Source organism: Mus pahari, chromosome 11 (assembly GCF_900095145.1).
Source record: "Mus pahari chromosome 11, PAHARI_EIJ_v1.1, whole genome shotgun sequence".
Lineage (NCBI taxonomy): Eukaryota > Metazoa > Chordata > Mammalia > Rodentia > Muridae > Mus > Mus pahari.
In genome coordinates this window covers 42535601-42554287 of record NC_034600.1, presented here as the reverse complement: position 1 = coordinate 42554287, position 18687 = coordinate 42535601, and the positions used below count along the sequence as shown (strand labels likewise).

Genomic DNA, 18687 nt, shown 5'->3' with positions numbered 1-18687 from the left:
AGCAAGTGACTCTTGGCAATATAGTTACAGTAAAAAGAAAAATAAAGATAAACATTTTCATGATGAAGGAAAAATCAAAACCTGTACTGCAGTAGTACCTTTTGGTGTTGTCTATGAACCGTGTCCAGTCTGCAGTGAGAGGAACAGAACAGATGCTGTGTGCTTAGAAACTGTACAGTGCCTCCACACAGTAACTTCTGACTGCAGAGTCTAATCAAATCTGAGCTTACCAAAAATTGGATTTTTAACAAACACCCAAACCAACCAACCAACCAACCCCAGATAACTATTTTAGATGATTAATTTTACTTAAAAAAAACCGCAAGGATCAGTAGCTAATTTTGACATCTCTTTACTTATTCTGCATAGCTAAAACCTAATTGGTTCCCAGTTGTATTAGAGATTGTCTATTTAATCCTGAGGACATTCAGATGTACAGCTTCAGATCAATGTTTGGGGTGCCTGAGCTCCTCAGATTTTGTGTCTACATGGGTTCCAAATTTAGAGCTGGATGTTCTTTGGAAAGTCATTGATTGCATTCATTACTGAACCCATTTTGTTGCAATTGCTTTGAGGCCAGATTAACACCTGCACTGCTTAAGCCGTGGCCCTTTTTTTTTTTTGTGGAGCGGCCTTGTCAGTGTAAAGGGCATTTTAGCCTTTAGAGTCTAAACCAGAGGATTTGAAAGAGTTCCCTTAGTATATTCTATTCTGAGCATCCTTGGGTAATAGAACTCACCCACGACATTAGAATTAATTATAAGCATTTACAGAGTGATCTGTAGATCTTAGGTTATTCTTTCAACTAGAACTTATTGCCTCTGGAGCATTTAAATATACTAAGTCATCCATAGACTCTGCATCTGTTATAGATAGCAAACTCCTGGCCACAAAGGGTTCTTTTAAAAGAACATAATCCAGTAGGAAGACAGATGCTGAAGCAGTGATTGAGCATCCTTGGGCTACTATGACTGGACAGTAAAATCACTTAAAGAGATGCTTTACAGGGCCTTCTCCTAATTTAAATTCCTCTCTCTTTTCCACACAGTTACCTTGAGTATTGTGGGTCAGTAGAGAAATTATATCTTGGACCAACCTAGAAAGCTCTGTTTGTAAGGAGATAAGATCTTTGCACCTTTCAGGAGGAATCGGCCTTCACAGCACCATAATGGCTCCATGGGACAACATTGCCACCCGCTGGTGATAAAGAGTCTTTAAGGTCTCTGGGTTCTGAGCCAGGGGAATGCCAATGTTCTTGAATATAATTCAGAGCCAGTTTGGAGCTTTCTAAACACACAGGAACAAGCAAAGATGCCTCTCCAGAAAATAGTTTTTTTCTTTTTCTTTTAAAATGGGTATTTGGCCGGGCGTGGTGGCGCACGCCTTTAATCCCAGCACTCGGGAGGCAGAGGCAGGTGGATTTTTGAGTTCGAGGCCAGCCTGGTCTACAGAGTGAGTTTCAGGACAGCCAGGGCTACACAGAGAAACCCTGTCTCAAAAAAACCAAAAAAAAAAAATGGGTATTTATTTGTTGATTAATTAAATGAATACTTAATTTTAAAAAAGAGAGGCTTGCTAGTTATGTAGTCCTGGCTGGCTCGAGACTCCCTATGAAGACAGGCCTTCAATGTATAGCAATCCTCTGCCTCTTTTCTGAGTGCCTGGATCGCAGGCTTGCATGCTTCATCATGCCTAAGGTTTTGATGGTTTTGTTTCTGTTTGACACAAGATCTTGGTAAATAGTCTAGGCTTTCCAAGAAGTCACTGGCTTTTAACTATTAGTGAGCCCCCTGCCTCAGTCTCCCTTGTGCTGCGACTACATGCATTCAAGAAGCATTCACAGAATGCCCTGTCAGTGACTCTGTAAAAGATGTGGGTTTTGTTGTTGTTTGCTTGCTTGCTTTAGCATATAAAACCTTTAGAATGGGGTAATTGAATTTACTGATCAATTTAGGGTGTATTTTCAAATGCAAATGGGTTTTGTTATCCACTCAATTCTTGTTGTAACTCTTGATGTTAGTATATTGCATTCGTCCTTCATTAATTAAGCAAGTGTAAATTTTACATGAATTTTTATAAAGGATTGAGTAAAGCCTGCCTAGCTCTGAAAACTAAATATAGATAAACATTATGTCAATTCCCCTTTCATTATTCTGAGACAACTATACGACTATCTTTACCTTATTCATTTTCTCAAAGTGACAGGTGATAGTCAGGCTTTTACCATTCTGTGGGTAGTCTGGGAGGATAAGAAGCATGCAAAGAAGTAGATTTGGTTCAACTAAAAAGGAGAAGACTCTGGTAAACACAGAGCTGTTTTCAAATACTGGTAACAAGTTTATAATTGTTTCCTGTGGTCCCAAAATGATTTCTGGTGGGCACAAACCAGAAAGGAGATTTTCAAAGAACCAGAGACAGAAATGGAGCTACACTGTGAACTCAAAGAACCAGAGACAGAAATGGAGCTACACTGTGAACTCAAAGAACCAGAGACAGAAATGGAGCTACACTGTGAGCTCATGCTTTCCAACCATAGCCTTTACCTCAGCAGGTTCTGATTGAGCAATATCTTGGTGATACCTTTTGAGGAGACATTGGTGTTGAGTAGACTGATGACCTCTACGTTTCCTTTTCTGATTGGTACTCAACATGTCTACCGAACATCTGTGGGGAGCCAAATATTGAGTCACCTATCATCATATGATAAACAGAATTGTATCTCTTAGATCATTTAAAACCAAATCAAATAGACAATGATGACTAGCCATCAAAGCTGCCCACAAGGAATTGAAATATGACAGCTTTTAATCTTTGGGATAATTGTTACACTGCTAGTCTTAGGCTACTTGCTTGTGTCATAAAAGCAATGAACAGAACCTAACCTGGTGTATAATTGTCCCCCATAGGACCTCTTTAGAAGGTCCTATGCAACAATGCACAGTTGGTTGGGATAAATGGCTTTTCTTTTACTGAAGAAAAAATAATTCTAAACTTCAGAGACTATGAGTAAGAGCAGTGTTTAATATATTGATTAGGTGTTTGATGATTTTATTAGCATATTGTCTCCAAATTGGCAAACTGAAGAAGGGGTAGTATAGTGAAAATTTTGGGTTTTTGTTTCTTTAAAAAGAACCATGGAAATATTATAAGAACAGTTTTTGTCTTCATCACAGGCATGGGGATGTGGGGCTGCCTCACAGCGGCTGACTGTGTTTGCCTCCTGCCCTAGCAGAGGCGTGGTTTTGTCAGCAGCAGATAGTCTCTGTGGTTGTGTCATATTTGGAATTCTGGGAACTTTTCAGAGTGAACATAAGTGCTAGGGAGGAGTGTGTGTGGGATTGTTGGTTGGTGGTCATTCGGAGAGTAGCGGTATGTTAGTTCTCACGCTCAAAGAAGAAACTAAAAGAAAGAAATTAGATTGGGGGATTTCTCTCCCCTCTCTCCTTTCTCTTATATCTAGTGATAGGAGGTGAAACTGGGGGGATAAAGGGTGGGAAAAAGAAGGACCCACAAAGTGGCAAAGACCAGCTACAAGCAGCATATCCACATGGGGCTTGAAGTTAAAGAATGAAGTAGATTTGATTTCAAATGCCATGAATGAAATGGCAGGGAACAAAGGAATGAATATCTTTTTTTTTTTTTTTTTTTTTTTTTCAAGAAGCAAGCAAAAAGTTTATTGGAGCTGCTACCAGATATCCTCCATATTGCTCCCAGAGGAAATTTTCTGTTTTTTTTTCTTCATATATTTTGTTTAAAAAAAAAAAAGTTTGAAAGACTGGCTAAGCAGGTGGAAATATTGCAGGTGGAAATGGGGTCCGCGAAACAAAAAGTGGCTGAAATGGGAAAACAGAAGGGGGTGCTCTGCTCTCTCTTTTCTGAAAGGGTTGGGGGCTGTCTGTGGAACTGGAAAGGTTGCCAGTGGAGGTGGAAGTACCTGGGAATCGAGGCTCACAGGAGAAGAGAGAACAAACTCAGTCCTGGCAAGAAAGGCAAGAGAGTGGGGATTTCCTGTAGAAGAAAAGGGTGAAAGAAACTGTGCCAGAGTTGGTTGGGTCAGAGAGAAGCTGAAAAAGTGGGAGGAGGTGCTGATGATGCAGTCCATTTTGAGAGAAAGGGTTAATCTAGAAGCAATGGAGTCACCAGAGTGAGAGGAGCCTGGGGTCACAAGATCATCACCATCAACATTCTCATATGCTTGCTAAAGGTGTGGAATGAGGCTATGACGAGATAGCATGACATCCTATAGAAATGATAGCTCTAAGGCATTTAAAGAGGCCATGATTTCATATGGGATGCATTCACCTTCTGTGAGACAAATTCTAAATAACTGGGCTACTCAAAATAAAATCATTTCTCAAGCCTGGAAGGTATTTGTAACAGCTGTACTAGAGACTGGTCCACCGTTTTAATGGTTAACACGGCAGGGGTGGGGAAGCCATGGATAGTGAACACTGAAATAGAGTGAAGTGAATAAATATAGAAAAGGATTGGATGTTGGGTGAAGGGCAGTACTCTGATATAAAAGCACAGATTCAACTTGATGATGTTACCATAGAACAATGTTTCTTAGTGGCTTTAAGAGCTCGGGACAAAGCTGAAGACCCCGGGGGGGGGGGGGAGTCCACCTTGTTTACAAAGGTTATACACGGCTCTGAGGAGTTGTCACTGAGTGTTTACAAAGATTGGTCTCAGCAATGAAAGGGTCTGTATCAGATCCTGATGCAAGACAGATGTTGATAGAGACCTTGGCATATGAAAATTCAAATACCAAATATAAAAAGTTATTAGACCATTCAAGGTGAGAGCAGTGCCTATAAACAAGTGGATAAGGGATACAACCGGTATTGGTTCTAATGTGTATCATACTAATCAAGCTATAGTCAGAGGTTTCAGATATTAAAATGACCAGGGTTTCAATTGCAGGAAATATAATCATTTGCAAAGATACTGTGACCAAGCTGCCAAAGGTCTCAGAGCTCAAAATAACTGGTGCTTTAATTATGGGAAATATTTGCTACAAAATTCTGAATGAGACATTTCTAAGGGAAAATGGTTTTCTAAATATAAACTAGAAAGAAGGTCTAGGCTTCCAGGGATGTGAGGCAATATGGCAAGGGTCGTCATCGGACCAATGAGTGTAGGTCCAAAGGAGATAGTCAAGGTAATTTTTTACCGGTGATAAACAGCCTTGGGGGCCTAAATCCAGGCCCCACAGCAAAATATATGAGTCATTACAGCCAGAGTGACAATGCAGACCAAAAAACCTCCACTCAGCATTGGAGACTGATACACGATACTGCAGGCAGCTTCACTCTAGACGTGGCCACAGATAAACATCTTACTCTCTCCCCCAAAACTCAGTGTTATAAAATAACTCCTGGAGTTTATGGTCCTTTGCCCTCAGGGACAGTAGAGATGATCTTGGGAAGGAATGGATTGACTTCCCAGGGATTCATTGTGCATCCAAGAATTATAGACGAAGATTCTCTAAGGAGAAATTAAAATAATGGCCTATGCAAAAAGAGAGATACAATTTAACCCAGGTGATAGGATTGCGAAGCGGTCGTTTCCCTACATCACAGGCAAAGTCACTCCAGTAGAAAGAATAGGAGGGTCTGGAAGTACTGGAAAATATGTGTTCTGGCAAACAATTGTTAATCATCTCAGTCCAAAATTAAGATTGCGAACAAATGGGGTTGAAATAGAAGCTGAGGGACACTGGGTTATAGAAAATACTGTGGAATTAAACCAGCCTACATACTATAAGGATATGTTAACATAAGAATGGAAACCACTGAACGTTTCATAATGGGGATGCAGATTTGTTTATATTTTCACAGGAAATGTAAAGCTGTGGCTACCATCAAAACTTACAATTATATCTCCTGCAAACCTGGCCAGTGACCCACAAAGCACTTAGTTCACTGAAAATGTCTCTGTTTATAATTACCTACTACTCCCAGCATAATTAATGGCTTAAAACTTAAGAGGTGTAATGTAGTGACAATTTTGGAATTTTGGTTTCTTTTAAAAAAAAACACAGAAATACTATAAAAATATGTTTTCATGTTAAGCCCAGCAGCATCTGATATCGATTGGCCTTGCGCTCCAGCGGAGGTTTTGTCTGCTGCAGATAGATTTTGTGATTATGTGATGTTTGGAATTCTGGGAACTTTTCAGAGGGAATATAAATGCTAGAGCCCCAATAGGTCTGGCTGTTATGTTCAAAGAAAAAACAAGAAGAAATTAGATTCAAAGACCCCCCCCCCCTCTGTCTGTCTCTCTCTGTCTCTGTCTCTGTCTCTCTGTCTCTNTCTCTGTCTCTCTGTCTCTGTCTCTCTGTCTCTGTCTCTCTGTCTCTCTGTCTCTCTCTCTCTCCCTCTCTCTCTCTCCTTCTTGTTCTCCTATCTAGTGATCAGGGTGAAAAGCAGGGTGGAAATGAAGGGTGAGAAAAAGAAGAGCTCATAAAGTAGGAGAGACAAGTTACAGGGAAGATGTAAAAAGTGAAGGCTTACAGCTCATAACATTTGGGCTAGAGCTGGCTGCAGTGGTGGAAGAAGGTAGTTCCTCTTTTAAGCAAATTTGGAAGGCATGCCCTTGTCTTCGTAAGAGTCAAAGCTGCCCTCAGCCCTCACTGTGAACATGGAGCTTAAGCAAAGCTGGTTCGAACTTCACACCAGAGCTCTCAGAATACAGTTACAAGACACTGAAAAGCTGACATCAGAAACCATTTCTGAATCTGAATCTCCTTCGGAATCTCCAGCACATTACTTATTATGCGCCATTGTGACTCAGAAAGTCCATTTGGCAAAACCGGAGTTAAGACATCCTAGACTTCAACCTTGACTGCACCTTAGGATTGTTCTGGGAATTCGCAACAAAAAACAAAACAACAAAGAAAGAAAGAAAGAAAAAGAAAGTGATGTCTGAGTCCTATTCTTGGACATTTTGATTTAATTGAACTGTCATTTTACATTATTTTGCTTTTTCATTTAAAAATATTGAAATCCAGATAAGAAGAAAATATGTACGGAAAGATAATCAGCATAAGATGATGCAGTGGGTAAGAGTACTGGCTGCTCTTACAAAGGACCCAAGCCTGATTCCCAGTGTATACATGGCAGCTCACAACTGTCTGTTACTCAGTCTGACAGATCTGATGCCCTTTCCAGCCTCCAGGGGCCCCCTACACACATGTGGTACATGGACATATAGGCAGCTAAAATACTCACACATGTAAAAACAAACAAATTTTTAAAAGTTGGTGTCTTAACGATACTTATTTTACTTATAAGCGTGGAGGGGTTGTATCCATTCCCACCCCTTCCTAGGATGACTTAGTTCTACCCACTGCATGAAGTCCTAGGAGGGTGAAGGAGTGTTCGTGGGAGATGAGCTTGGAGGTGGAGATGTAGCTGTATCGGAGTGTATCGTTACAAGCATCTGGTAGGTCTGTCTTCCCCGCCACTGAGACCATGAATTCTTTTCTTGCTCTCCATCTTGAACTCCAAATAAAAAAGACTGAAGTCCTATTTCCAGGGACTCTGCATGGCAACACAAAAGATAAGGGATGTTCCCAAGGAGTAAGCAAGGGGTTAACAGGTCCCAAGAGCTGTGAAGCAAATGGGGCAAGGGATAGGAGAGGGAAAGTCCTGGAGGTGCTTACTTGCTGAAGGTGGTGTGGCTTTCAGAGGTTAGAACAGTGGCCTGCTGTCTGTGGCTGAAGTCTGGACTACTGTCGGCCACTGGGGCAGGGTCATTGACCAGATCGGTACCAGAGATCCCAAATTTCTCTCAAATGGTGTTACTTCTGTGGACTGAGAGATTGTGACAGGATTTGAGAAATGGAATGGAATTCTCTGAGCTCGTGTGTGTGTGTGTGTGTGTGTGTGTGTGTGTGTGTGTGTGTGTGTGATGTGCATAGGAGAGTAAGGGAGTGTGGGTGTGGTGGTCAGAGAATGACTTTTGGGATTGGGTTCTGGGTTCTGTCCCTTCATGGTGGTTCTTTGGACCAGACTCCGATGGTCGGGCTTTTGCGGGAAGGGTTTTACCCACTGAGCCATTCACTGACCCTGGAATTATTTTAATGTTGAAATAAACAATAGCTAACAGCTTTGAGCACAATGTGGAAATAATATGTTATTTATAAAGTTATAACCATTTAATACAAATAGTTTGGGGTTTTGCCCTTTACCAGACAATATTTGATTATAAACAAGTTACCATGTCAAGAGGTTGCATGACATCACTTTTAAAGTATGCCTAAAATGTGACTTGCTGAACTTAGCACAGCTACTTTGATCATTTACTCATTATGAGTCATTTAGATACTCATGTTGCCTCAGCCTCAAAAGGACACTGCTACATCATTTTCAATGGTCACTTCTTTTACTGTCCCTAAAAGTTTTTTCATCTTTGTGGGTATTTATGAATTAGCTATGTATTTTTGCTACCGTGAGTATAAACTCTAACAGGATGATGTCACATCGTATTACTTCAAGGCCTCAGTTGGCCAGGTCTTGACGAGCTACCTATGCAGTAAGGACACTAACCCTCCATCGGTTAGCTCCAGCTCTCAGCTACTCTCTGCCACTTCTGTTCTCACTTGGCTCTATTAGTTTTGCTTGGTTTTAAGAATAGATTTTTGAGGATTTATATAGTAGGAAACTTACACATACTATATTAAAATTTATAATATTGCATTTATGGTTAGACAGGTCTTCCTTGTTGGACTTTATTACTAAATTATTTATAAACATTTAACTTTGAGTAACATGATTTTTTTTAAATTTACTTCTACGCAATCAACTTTACCCAATTAGTCAATTATTGGGTAATTCCTTTCCCCCCCAGTAGTTTATAATGGCTACCTGGTTGGATGCTAGGTCATCAACACTTTTGAGGAGGAGCCTTGTCTATCCCTGGCTATGGCATCATGATGTGGAAAGCAGAGACCTCCCAGAACTATTGTCTCTGCAGTGATTCATGCACGAGTTTGGAGATGCAGCCGGTGTCTGCCACGCTCACATTCCACAGACTCTCGTGGAAGGTCCACAGTGAAAGTTCTTGAATCTTTGTTGTTGTTGTTTCTTGCACAGTTTCAGATTCTAAAACTTTTCTGGGAACTTTTGAGGAAATCTGAACCCAAAGCTAGTGTTAGTGAAAACTCCCTCACAAGTGCTTCCACGGAGCACCTCTGAGTCACACAAGAGCACCCAGGGGCCACTGTGGGGCTCACAGGGCCTTTGAGGGCTAAGCTGCTGTCTCAGAAATATTCACAATTATGAGAAAGCCTTACATAACGCTTAGAATAGGCCAGGCACTGTGATAAGCACTCTATTCATCTGATTATTTAATTCTTACTTTAAGAAGTGGGGACTGTAATTTCTTTCATTTTGTGGGTGAAGGAACCCAGGTTGAGAGTACGTGGTTTAGCCAGAGTCGCATGGGTAGTAAATGGAGAAACCCAACTAATGTCGAAGGTTCTTAGGCCCAGGTCTACCCTCTGACCCATAGACCCCATGATCTGTAACCGCCCGGTCACTGTGGTCTGTAATTCCCCTTTCACCAGCATGCAAAGACCCCATATGATCCGTTGGACTCTGACCGTTCTTTGGTTCAGGATGGACACATCACATTCCCACATTCCCACATTCTGTTCTGTCCTGTGGCAGCCTATCCCCAACTCTCCACCATTGTACAAGCTTTGTGGCTCAGAAACATCATCCTGTTAGAGTCTCTGCTCACAGTAGCAAAAGTACATCTCCCAGCCAAGCCAAAGCTGGAAGCACAGCAGTGATATTGAGCGCACAACCAGGGAAGGTGGCAAAGCAAGTGGCAGGGGCACAAAGCTCCTCAAAGTGTGTGAGAGGATTTCCTTAAAATGTGAAGATACATGCTAAAATAATCAAGAGATGAAAATTTCATATAGAAGAGTGATGTTCTTTAAAAGTTGGATTTTCTAAGCTTATTCTAAACTGAACACATACACACATTTACATACAGAAGGAGAGGGAGAGGGAGAGGGAGAGGGAGAGGGAGAGGGAGAGGGAGAGGGAGAGGGAGAGGGAGAGAGGCATTTATTGACCATTTAAATTTGTAAACACAAAACTGCAAATTAAATTCTACAAATTGATTCTATTAAATCAGTAATAAATTGCATTGCTATTAAAAGAATACAACAGCAGGACATGAAGACAGTTTGATGTATGGATATGGGTTAGTAAAATCTCCCCCAACATTACAGGCTAAAGGAGCTAGAGTGAGAACAGAACTGTATGTAGCAGCATCTAAGATCTACCAGCTGCCCAGGGACATTAGTTTTCATTCTATTGTGGTTTTTACACCCCTGACTCAGCTGAAAAGAGGTGCTCTGTCACGAATCCACCACAGAGGAGAGGGCAGCTTGAACCTGGGGAGACAGCTTGCCCAAAGGAACTTAGATGAATCATTTGTAATAGTCTCTCAGTCAACCAGCACTTTCCAAGTCAACGTTGTAGGCTACGATGGCTTCAAGGGCTTTGCATGTATTACTTCATTAAATCTTGATAAAAATCTTAAGGGGATCATCGTCACTATCTTTATAAGCCTTCTAGAGCCCACAGTAGCGCTTACTAGGCAATTACTGTGGGCCAGGCACAGTTCCCGGTACTTTGAATGTATTAATTAATTCAACCCTTGTATCACATACCTTTGTAGCCTCATCTCCGCAAGCACAGCTTGCAAAGTGGGAAGAGCTGGGAGCCAAGACATTAAACAGTATCTGGTACCCTTGGGGCATGAGCATTTGCTGTGGCTTCAATGACCACAGAGTCCCCAGCACTCCATCACTGGGATTCCCTCTGTCCTTCAATCTCACATGTAAAGAGGGAGGGTGTGGTGTTATATATTTAGAGTGGAAGTTAATTCTCAGTTTTGAAAGTGTCATTATTTTTTGAAGAAAGGGCATGACTGTGCTACTATTCCCCCCAAACAGAAACAAACACAAAGAGCAAACAAAGAGTGGGTAAGGCTATCTAATTTAATGAAAACAGATCCATATTGAAGGAAATTTCTTCTACGGAATACCCAAACATTATAAAACTATAATTACTAGAATAATAAGGATCTGCCTCAAAACCAGAGTAATTGCCAGAGTAATATAAAGTAGGGAACTCAGATGGTACCCAAGTGTTCAAACAGCATCCTTAAGTCAGTTCTAGGACTATCAGATCCCGTGCACCATCTCATGCCCAGTGGTTCCCTACCAGGTTAACCTTCTTATGGCCCAAAGCCTAGGGACACTTTTTCATATAATATTAAATAAGCACAGAACAAGAGCATCAAGTCAGGTGGATTTAGATGCCCCTTTCACTGATTTAAAAAGCCAAGGTTTTAAACAAACAACAAACAACAACAACAACAACAACAACAAACCATAGCTGTCCGTTCTGATTCACTGTGGTGAAACCTCAGATCAAAGACCTGGTCTCAGGGGTGAAGCTGAAGGCACCATAACCTACCTGCCAGGGACCCAGGTTGAAAAGTTGCTTCATGCGCCTTTGTTTACAGCTGCCCCGGGCCCTCCAAACCATCTTTTGGAGACAGGTCAACTTGTTGCCTCACAGAACAAAGGGACTGAGAAGAAGGCTCAGAAGCATCTGTGATGGAAGCCAAGCCTTGTCTCTGCATGCAAAGGCTCTGGTCATCCCAGGACTTCCACAGGTCACATTCCAGCATGGCCTCTCTCTCTGAACCCCTCCTTTCTCTTGGTAGGACGCTGACGCCATTCTTTGCCCCCCAGGCCAGCTTCTATGGAGACTGTTCCACCCAACCCTGGAAGAGCTTGGGCTGCCAATTGAGCTCAGGTTTCTTGACCCATCTCCCTGCAGAGAGAAGCCCAGCTCAGGGGCAGCTGACAAGAGGGAAGATCATGCTCTGTCAAGAACTCCAGCTGTCTCCCTGCTAGTGCGTGCTGCATGTCAAGGAAAGGCTGATGGGATACACTGCTGGACAGAGGAGGTGTGTCTGCGGGCAAAGGGTATCGTGAGGAGAGACGAGACGGGGAGCAAGCCTCCTGAGTTAACATGGCTGCCTCGCTTTTATCTTGCTGCCGTTGGCAGTCCTGCAACCTTGGGCGGACCAAAGATGGAGTCTCTCTCCCAGTCTGTGGCAAGGATTACATGAAATGATTGAAATGCAGAGTTTGTCGCCTTGCTGGCTACCTGAGCTGAGGTACTACCTCTTCTAGTAACAGTCATTCTGGGTCAGCAGTCTTGACTGTGTTGTTTCTCTTTGGAAGCTGGTACTCTGAGTGCTGCAGAGCCATCTTGCTACTGAGTTGCTTCGGGAACGGGCTGTGGTGAAGCTATGAGGAACACACACATTTTTTTTTTTCACTAGATAAGAGAAAACTACATCCTTTGCCCTTCGCTTATTCTTGTATTGCTTTGGGTTTTGTTTGTATGTTTCTGAAGAAAGTAGTCACCAATTTCATAAATAGGAAAAAGAAAATTGGCCCTGTTAGTATCAACTGACATTGGCTACTGTGACCTCTCCCGTCAGATGATCACAATAAAAGGATTTGGACAATACTGTGATAAGGAGAGAGACACTCAACACCTGAGAACAATGCAGACTCTCATTTGAACTATGAAGGAGATTCAGATGAACTACAAAAGGAGCAACTCAATTTTTAACAAATGAAGAAGACTCTAATTTAAAAAATTTCAATGTCAGAAGAGACCAAAAGAGTCTACAGGTACCGAAAAAAAAAAAAAAAAGCGACAGTCTGTCTCTCTCTGTCTCTGTCTCTCTCTGTCTCTGTCTCTGTCTGTCTGTCTCTGTCTCTGTCTCTCTCTGTCTCTGTGTCTCTCCCTCTGTCTCCCTCTCTCTCTGACACACACACATACACACACACTCGAAGTTATTTTCAAATAAGCTAAAAAAAAAATTATCAGAGCACTTGCTTACTATGTGCCTATATTTTATGTTTGAGGGCACACTTAGACATAGAAATGTTTCCTGCACAGAGCACAACACCTTCTCCTTCCCCAGTATAACCAACGACCCAGAACAAGCTCTTTGATGTTCCAGTGTTAGGCTCAGTTTTCACAAATAGAGACACATAAAGGACACTTATAAAACACACACACACACACACACACACACACACACACACACACACACACACCTATTAGCAGAGAGTTAATTGTGTGTGAAACTCTCAGGACTTTAGAAGGTAGATCGGAAAATGGGAGATGCAGATCTTTCATGACATAACAGAGTACGCAGACACTAAATGCCCCACAGGCTTTCTGAACATTTCGAGCACACTCGGCATGGGACAACCTCTGGAAGCAGTCTTTCTGTGAGACGGTGTCCAGCCCAATCACATGCCACACTTTTCTCACTTACCCTGGGCCGTGATGTGCTCTCTTTTTTTAAGGTGCCAAAACGGTGGCCCCTAAAGAGGGAACTCCATAGGGGAGGAGGTAATCTACAGAGATGCTGTCCCGCAATGCAGTGGGGTTCATGAACAGAGAAGATGGAGAACCGTGGCAAACCAGTTCAGTTCTGCTTGACTAGAGGGTTAGACTCCTGAAATGGATCTGGTGACACTGTGGGAAGCAACGGAGATTTGGCTACCCAAGCAGGGCTTCCTCTGTCTCTGGATACCATCCTCATATTCTGCCCCTAACCACAGAGCTGCCCCGTAGAGAATTACATCACTCCCCTCGTGCCCAGCCTCCTTAAGGTGTGACTGGTAGCTGTTTGGCTATTACCAGTCAGGTGCTCCCTTCTGTTCATCTCCATAAAAGGTACTGAGAAGGGTAGAAGGGGAGGAATGCTCAGGTTACAGGAGGTGGAGTCTTCTGAGGTATTGACTGATGTGAGCCTCCGCAGTCTCCGGAATGGACCAGTCTCTCATAGCCGGACCCAAGAGCTGTCTGATGGAAAGAAAGGGGCAGAACACAGAAGGAAGAGGAGCCAGGATTGGTCTTAAATGGCCCAAAACTTTGGCAAAAAGATTCTTCTCCCATCTCTCTTTTTCTCTTTTCTCCCTCCTTTACCCAGGGATGAATAAGGCTGAGTATCACCTTAGGGAATCGATTCTAACCCATGGATTGTTGGCTCAGTGTGTTCTCCTTCTGCCTATACGTCAATCAGAAAGCCAACCTCAAATTCAGTCTTCCAGCCTGAAAGCATCAGGTAAACCCAGTTAAGGCCCCTTCTTCACCACCCCCTCTTTGCCTGCTTTCCCTTGCCCTCTTCCTTGGACCCTTTCAAATTTGTTTATTCTTCCTTTGTGGGCATCTGAATATGGCCCGGCAGTTTTAACTTTTGCTTTTTTCAACAAAATGCAAGGAAGTCTCTGTTTGGTGTTCCCATTTTAGATGAGAAGCTGAGTGTTAAAATCAGCACATTTATGTGTCGATCTAAAATATCACAGGGTAACTTGATTGTGAAACATAGCTCGTCAATTTTATCTTTTTCATTGATGTCTTAATTTTCTTGTTACATTTTTATAGCTGCCCAATAAAACAACACACTGTGGCAAAAAAAACGAACATAGGGTTTGAAGAAAAACAGACTTGGGATTCCGGCTTTGCTGTCCAACTTTGTGGTTAGGTCACGAGCTTCCTGAATTACGTTGATCCAAAGGAATAAACAGAAAGAGGCCGATAGTAGATCCCTTGTGAGTTGGTCTGCGTAGTCTTTAGCACAGGAGACTGGCTCTACAGTGCTCTGGGGACATCAGTTCTACCACTGTGTCATCTACACGTAGTGTCTGCTCAGAGCTGGTACCAAAGAGATGTTCTTGCTCATCTCTTGCATGCCAACGTTCCATATAACTCGAGTAAGAATGCATTTTTAAACACACACACATCTTATATATAATATGTATCTTATATAGCTTATATATAATTATATCACGTATATGTATATATACATATACATACATATATATGCTATAATTTTGCCTTATGTCCTAGTTGGGTTTTTCAGTGTTCTACTCAACACCATGATCAGAAGCAACTTGAGACAGGAAGGTTATTATCATCTGACAGCTCTTAGTCCATCACGAGGGGAAGTCTGCGCAGGAACTCCAGAGGGAACCTTGAGGTTGGTACTGAACCAGAAGCCATGGAGGAGTGTGCTTATGGGCTTGTTCTCTGTGGCTTGCTCAGTCTGCTTTCTCCCCCTCCCCTTTTTGAGACAGGATTTTTCTGTGTAGCCCTGGCTGTTCTGGAATTCACGCTGTAGACAAGGCTAACCTTGAGCTCTTAGCTCCTCCTGTCTCTGCCTCCTGAGTGCTGGGATTAAAGGCATGTGTCACTTTCCCACACAGGACCACATGCCCAGGGATGGCACTGGTCACAGTAGGCTGGGCCTACTCTGGTGACAAGTCACATCAATCATTAAATAAGAAAATTCCTCCACAGACCTGCTATAAGCCAACCTGATAGAGTCCATTTTCTCAGTTGAGGTGTCTTCTTACCTGATGACCCCAGCTTGTGTCAAGCTGACAAAAAAACCTAACCAGCATATTTGATTCCGGAGAGTTGATTTCTATCATTTAACCTATGGTGATTGCTTTATATGACACACAGACACACACAATTGCCTTAGGTGTGAAAAACTGGGGTTAAGTTGTAGATTATAAGGTGTTTCTCCTGCATTGTCTGGAGCCGAAGGAGTTTGAGACTTGTACCATGTACTGCACACACAGAGGAGATGTGTACACACAGCCTGGTAGACAGAGATGAGGGCAAGACATGGAAGCAGTGAGTCATGACAGCCTGGAAGAAACTGGAAGAAGCAAGGAGAGAGTCTTCTCTGAAAGTTCTAGAAGGAGTGCGCTCCCACCAACATCTTGATTTCAGACTTCTGTCTTTCAGAACGGAGAGCGAGATTTCTGTTGTTTTAAGCACCACTTGGTGGTGGTTCTTCATGACAGTAGCTCACGGATACTAGTCAATTGTACTAACCCAAGCAGAAGACCAGCCCTTCCTCTCGTCCTCACAGCAATGCTTCTGCAAGAGACAGGCTGTGAGCCTGCAGTCCTGAGGTGGCTGCACCATCTACAGACAACCTCATCAGCTCTATTTCCCAACAGTGCTCCTGTAGACCTGACCCTCCTCACTCTGACCCACACAGGGAGTGACTGGGACAAAGGAGGCTGTGGAGACCAGCCCTGTCTCTGGTTTTCTCTCTGAGCAGAGCTTTACTTTGCTCAAGTTGTGGCAGAGCTGAAAATGTAGATAACGTAGATTATCTACAGTTACAGCAGAGCACGTTGGCTTGAGCAGGATCCTCTGTGTTCTGTAGTAAGTTTTACTACAGTGCTTTCTTGCATGTGGGCTTTGAGAGGGAAGACAGCCAGGGGGAGCACGTGGGATCAGAGTTGTTGCTATGGTGAGAGCAGAAAGCACAAAACACAAGAACAAGAACGGGGGAGCCCTGCAGACTCCGGTTTTCTCCTTCTGGAGTTTACAAAGCAAGCTAGAGTCTGGGCCAGTCAGATAACCCGGATAAGAACTACCTTGAGCTGCTCAGTCAACCCACCTGTAATGTTAGGGGGATGAACTGAGCAGTTCACAACCCTTGCCTCATAGTGAAACATCCTGGGGGGTGGGAATCAAGCCATAGTCACACCCATTTTATTGGATACCCCACAGGTGAAAGCCCAGTATCACTATTTTCAATGTCCCCCAACTTCACACCCCCAGCTTATATCTTTTGCATCTAAGTTCAGGACACAGTGGGCCATGCTGTAGAACGATATCCTCTGAGCACCACAGCTGTCATTTCCATCAGAGCAGCGGCAGCGGTTACATGTAGGAGACGCTCAAAATGGAGCCTGTTGACAGTGGACGTTCATTCATTCGCCTCTCAAAGAAGGGATGAAGAGGGTCACTGGAGTCTCACCTCAGATCCTGTCCACTCCGTCTCACACCTCCCAGACATTTGTATGCAATTCTGCCTAACTGCATGTAACCTTGGGGTGTGTGTGGGGGGCAGTGCTAGGACATATAGACTGTGGATGTTTCGCCGAGAGGGGGACTCCATCTACACAGTGAAAAAAAGTTATCTCAATTGGGGTGAGATTTGGGGGTGGTATGGAAGCTTGGGGGTCACTCAGGATCCTGTGAGTAACTTCTCGTCTCTACTCAGTAAACAAGCCCAGTAAGGTTCTCCCAGTCTTGGTAGTCTATTAGGAGGAGGTAGACATTTGTCTACTTATTCCTAGAGAAAGTTTCCATAATATATCTAAGCTGCTTCCAGAAGATATGTCTTGTCTACATATACATGTGAGTCTGGTGTTGCTGGCTTCAATTCATAGTAGATCCCTCCCCTCAAGTTCCACATTCAGCTCCCCCATCGCCCCCCCACTCTCTGAGATCCCCTGGACTGTACCATTCCTGGAGATACCGTAATACCAGGCCGATGCACCGAGAGAATGAAGCATCTCTCATTTTACCTCCCTGTCATATCAGATATTAAACTGGTAAGAACAGCCACTCTCACTTCATCTTAGTTCAAAGGCTGGGAAGCGATCATGCTCAATTTCTCAACCTTTTCAGTCATTTAACCACAGTTTGCTAAATGAGATAATATTGAAGTCTACTCCTGCCTTAAAAGTTATGGGGCTTTCCCATGCTTTTAAAGTGGGGGGAGGCTTGGGGGAGTGGTAATAGAACTATGTGGGTATCATTTCTGTTAACTATCTCTCAGAACTTACTCTGAGAGGCTCCCCCCGTGGGGTTTTGACCTGAGAAGGCATGCAGTCTAGCCCACCCAACAGCAATTGAACCTCCTCAGTGAGATGGTTACATTTAAGTTAGAGGTCAAGGGGACCATCAAGTGGTACTAAAATCACCAGTAACAGCAGCAGCCATGATTTGGAACACCAGGCCTCAACAACACAGGCAACTGCTTAAATGTCATTTTGTATCTTTGCAGTGAACAGCTTTTCCATCATTTTACTGCAAAGGAAAGGAAGGTCCAGAGAGGTCAGATAAAATGCCGAGGTTGAAAAGCTGAACTGATTTGCTTTTCAGAGCTACGAATAAGCCTCTGCTGCCATCAGAGAGAAAGGGTCGAGAGATCCAGAGAGAGAGAGAGAGGGAGTTAATATTATGGGAAGAATCAGGTAGAAGAATTGCCCTGAATTGCTCCCACAAAAGACGCTGCAGGAAAATATTTTAAACCAGCACTTTAGTTACGTCCCCAGCTCACTCCAGACAGTAAGTGCCAGGCTGGCACAGATACGTTGGTTTTGAAGGACTTGTTCTTCTGTAGTCAGTCCCTGTCCCCTCAGATTACTCTCCCAAATAATCACCGTGTTTGTGATTATTCCTCTGTGATTCCTCGGCTTGGCAACACTGTTTTCCAACCAGTGCAAGCAGCTTGATTCTAAGCAGAGCTCTTATTTCTGCGGATTGTCATCAGTGGAACAAAACGTACAGGGAGAAGAGGAGGTGGTGGTGGTGGGAACTACAGTAAGCCTCCTTCCTGTAGTGCCTGTCTACAGACTCAGTGTGAATCGAAATGTTCTCAAGGGTCTCTCTCTCTCTCTCTCTCTCTCTCTCTCTCTCTCTCTCTCTCTCTCCCTCCCTCCCTCCCTCCCTCCTTCCCTGCTCCAAACAAGACTTGGAGAAGACTCTGCCTCAGGAATCTAAATCTATGTTATTATTTGAGAAA

The 18687-nt window shown here is 43.2% G+C and overlaps 1 protein-coding gene and 1 pseudogene across 1 annotated transcript in view; both read right to left on the bottom strand.

The window, feature by feature from the left end:
- The window catches only part of Ankrd55 (ankyrin repeat domain 55), a 94745-nt gene that overhangs the window by 74567 nt on the left and 1491 nt on the right, over window positions 1-18687 (bottom strand). The gene's annotated exons all lie outside the window — the stretch shown is intronic.
- On the bottom strand, window positions 17390-17541 carry LOC115065027 (annotated as a pseudogene).